Source organism: Saccopteryx leptura, chromosome 7 (genome assembly GCF_036850995.1).
Source record: "Saccopteryx leptura isolate mSacLep1 chromosome 7, mSacLep1_pri_phased_curated, whole genome shotgun sequence".
In the NCBI taxonomy this organism is placed as follows: Eukaryota; Metazoa; Chordata; class Mammalia; order Chiroptera; family Emballonuridae; genus Saccopteryx; species Saccopteryx leptura.
The window spans coordinates 112,108,000-112,112,576 of NC_089509.1; positions in this window are offsets into that span (position 1 = coordinate 112,108,000).

Here is a 4,577-nt window from a genome sequence, read left to right on the forward strand (position 1 = left end):
AATAAGCTATGTGATAAAGTGTGGTATCAGTGTAAGGATGGGCATATAGATCAATGGAACAGAATAGAGTCCAGAAAAAACACACTCGTAGCTGATTTTTGGCAAAGACATCAAGGCTATTCAAAAGAATTTTCTTTGTAACAACTGGTACTGCATATTTGTTTGTGAAAACATGAACCTTGGCTCCTACTTCATACTACTTTCAAAACTTAACCCAATCATAAAAAATCTAGACCTAAATGTAAAGGCTAAAACATCGAGAAAGAAACACAGGAGAAAATCTTTATAATCTGGAGGGCAGGCAAGGATTTTATTTATTTTTTTATTTTTTTACATAGGACACAGAACATTAAATTCACAAAAGAAAAAAATTTATGATTAAATTATATCTAAAATAAAAACTTGTGTTCCTCAAAAGACAGCATTAAGAAATGAAAAGGTGAGCCACAGCCTGGGAAAATATACATATTTGTAAAACAGGTAAATGACAAAGGACTTGTGTCCAGTATATGTGAAGAAATTCGACATATAAGAATGAAAAGATAAGCAACCCAGTTTTTTAAAAGGAACAAAAGATTTGATCAGACACTTCACAAAACAAAATATACAAATGACCCAGAAACACAGGAAAAGATGTTCAACACCATTAGTCCAATTAAAATAATAAGACAGCCCAGCTGCATACCCGCTAGAAATGCCACAATGGAAAAGTGACAACAGCAAAGTTTGGTGAGGAGCAGAGCAGGCAGGGTGCCTGTGCATTTCTTGTGGGAGTTGGAAATTGTACCATCTCTTTGCAAAAACAGTTCGGCAGCTTCTCATAAAGTTAAGTACACACCGTACAAGTTGACCATCTCACTTCTACAGGATATTGGCTCAAGAGAAATAAAAACATTTTTCCACACAAAGCCATACACATATGTTCTTAGTATCTTTTGTAACAGTCAAAAAGAAGAAAGGCTCAAATGTCCATTTGCAGGTGAATGGGAATGCAAATCACAGTGTATTTGTTCAGTGGACTATTACAAAGTAATAAAATTGTTAAATCTCTAGGAATAGATTCATAGGCATGAAAGAATACATCCTGAACGTTCCCCTTTCTCCAGCAAAGAGAAGGTCGATCCAAGTTAGAATGGCCTAAAGCAGACCAATGACTGCCTGGAGACAGCTGGGCAGGACCGTATAATAATCCATCATGAATCACTTAAATGAACAACCCATGTCCACGTTCCTTTATTAAAATCAGCCGTGCCTACATTTGCTTTGTGTGAGGAGCTAGCTGATCTGCAACCGGGATGAGCCAGTAACCACGCGAAATTTTTGCAGCCACTGTCAGTTCTGACCAGAGGTGGCTGGGTCCTCATTTTCAGCGCCCAACTCCATGCTATTGGTTTTTTTTTAACATGACCCCAGCTTGTGTGAAGTATTTTTGGAGAAAAAGGATGAGTTCTTTATCTTTGTCTGAGTCAGAGTGGAGCAGAGGAAAGACAGTGGGACACGTGTCATCTTGTGAGTCTGACATTAGTCATGTTCTTAGAGTCAGAAGGAACTGTGAGCCCAAAAGACTGGAAATCAACAGATAACATTGGAAAGGGCATTGGCTGTTCCCTCATCATGAGCTGGGAGCTGGAGTCAACTTTATTTTAATTTCAAAGGGCTGATAACATGTGAGCTACACTTTACTGACCACTTGAGCTATGAGGTCACGGTTTTCCTAAGCTCCTGTGCCTTGTGCGGTGTCTGTGGTTGCATCTCCTGCCCTGAGTACACTGGACACGTTAAAGACAGCCCCTGGGCCAGGCAGTGAACTTGAAGGCTAACTAATCAATCCTCCAGCACCTTGATGGGACTTGGCACGAGAAGCCAATTCAAAAACTGCATGTTGTTGGCCTGACCAGGCGGTGGTGCAGTGGATAGAGCGTTGGACTGGGATGTGGAGGACCCAGGTTCGAAACCCCGAGGTCACCAGCTTGAGCACGGGCTCATCTGGTTTGAGCAAAAAGCTCACCAGCTTGAGCACAAGGTTGCTGGCTCGAGCAAGGGGTCTCTCGGTCTGCTGTAGCCCCCAATCAAGGCACATATGAGAAAGCAATCAATGAACAACTAAGAAGCAGCAACCAAGTATTGATGTTTCTCATCTCTCTCCCTTCCTGTCTGTCTGTCCCTATCCTGTCTGTTAGTCCCTCTAACTCTCTCTGCCAAAAAAAAAAAAAGAAAAGAAAAGAAAAAAGAAATGCATGTTGAAACAACTTTTTGCCTCTTAATAGAATGCAGACTTCTCACCATTAGGTCACATCGTCATCAGTGCCCAGATCAGGGTTCATTTTGATGCTTCCTCCTCCTGGCTTCCTGATTTCTTTACTTTTTCACTTGCAGATGGTTCTGTGGTTTCACTTCCTATGTGGTTTCTGAACCCTGAGCACGCGACCTGGAGAGGGGGAGCCCTAGCTCTTCGGCTTTCGTGGCCTTGCCCACACAGCCCGGTGCTGGCGCTGCACAATCGCCGCGTGGGCACTCAGCAAGTTCCCCACGGGAGCCCAGGGGGAGCCGCCAGCCGGCTGAATGGCTCTGGCACGTGAGGGAGGACAGAGGGCAAACGCCCCGGGTTGGCAGTGCCTGTGTGTGTCATGGCCCTGTCTCTTGTCTGCGGGGAGACTATGGGCAAGTCAAACCAGCGGGGCAGGTGAGTGCTGGTCTCTCCCTTCCCCCCTCTCGGATGACTTTTTGCCCTTTCTCTTGAGTAGCTCAGAGGCCCCCAGAGACCCCACGTTCTTCCTCGGGGTGTCAGAATTGTGTGAGTCTGGGCTTTTTGTACATTGCTGAAGGAGAAGGCTGAGACCTGAGACTGCCTAAATTCGATTCAGGAAAAAAAAAAAAAAAGTGGTATTTTTGTACCTGAGTACCAAGAAGAACATCACACCGTTCCCACCTGAGCCCATGAGAATCGTGGCCTCACTCCTCAGCTAGGTGGGCCCTTTGCAGATGGTGCCTCCTTCTTGCCCTTTTCGTGGGCACGATCTGGGATTTCTCCCAGCACCGACAGCACTTCTGTCATCCGGGACCCTGGCCACGCTCCCCAGCCCCATGGTCATCACCACCTTTTCCAGCACCTCCATTGTGTCTGCACTCTGGGCACTGCCTTCACCCAACACAATATTTGTGGGAGAGCTCAAGTGTCGCTTCCACATACATAGGACTGTATCCAATTGTATTTTTTACTAAAAGCTTAGCTCTCTTACAGCAGAGATTCCAAAGAGTCCTCTCTTTGCCTCTAGGTCCAGTCTTCTTAAAAGGCAAATTCAGCCAGAGAGGACAGTTTCTGCCTCTGTTAAGGATGGGAAATCTCAATGCGCATAATCTCAGAGGGGCCACCGAGGAGACTAACTGCTTACCCAGTTTATGGTTTCTGTTGGAGGTGATGGGTTTGTTACTATTTTGCAATGAGTCAGATTCGTTTCAAGAAATAAATAGGGAACGACTTCCATGTTGTCTCAGGCACTCTGCCAAGTGTATCAGACATTTAGAAATGTCATGAGATAATTATCCTATTTACTCTCAAGAGTATTGTGTTAATCTCTCGTGCAGAGGAAGGGTCCCTTCAGAGCATAATTGTTGCAGGCTGCAGTACCTTCGTTCCCAGTGAGAACCAATGCCATGTAACCTGCACCTCTGGACTGGGAGAAAGACAGCCCATAACCTTCTTCAACTCCATCCACTGTAGTCTCCTCCCAAAGTTCACAATACTTCCCCTTTCTGAGCAACGAAGGATCTCACTCAACACCAACTTCACTGAGATCCTTCTGCGTACCACATACTATGCTCGTGATAGGAAGCCAGATAAGACAAAGCTCCTCCCCTCAAAGGAGTTCCGAGCTCAATGGAATATCCAGGTTCAGTGGATAGAAAGACAAGCAAATACTGGAGATTCTGGGCAATGGGTAGAGTAGTGGAAAGATGTACAGAGGCAGTTCAGGAAGAAGAAGGAAGGGCTCTCACTGCAGGACTAATAGAGGCCACAGAGAAGGCCAGGCCTGGGTTTTAAAGGATGAATAGGAGTTTCACATGTGGGTGTATCTGAGAAAAAATACTGCTACCTCGGGATCCACGGCCTCCCTTCCTCCTCATCCCCATCCTTGCTCCCGTAGGAAGAGGTCAGAGTAGGGAGGAGGAGGGGAATGGGAGGACAGATTGGCTGAGGGGTTTTATCTGGAGAGGGAAGACACTACTAACTGTTGAAAAGAGTAGATTGGGGCCCTTGCTGGTTTGCTCAGTGATAGAGCGTCGGCCTGGCATGCAGAGGTCCCGGGTTTGATTCCCGGCCAGGGCACACAGGAGAGGCGCCCATCTGCCTCTCCACCCCTCCCCCCCTCCTTCCTCTCTGTCTCTCTCTTCCCCTCCCGCAGCCGGGGCTCCATCGGATGGCTCCTTGGCCTCTGCCCCAGGCGCTGGAGTGGCTCTGGTCACGGCAGAGCAACGCCCCGGAGGGGCAGAGCATCGCCCCCTGGTGGGCAGAGCGTCGCCCCCTGGTGGGCGTGCCGGGTGGATCCCCGTCGGGCGCATGCGGGAGTCTGTCTGAC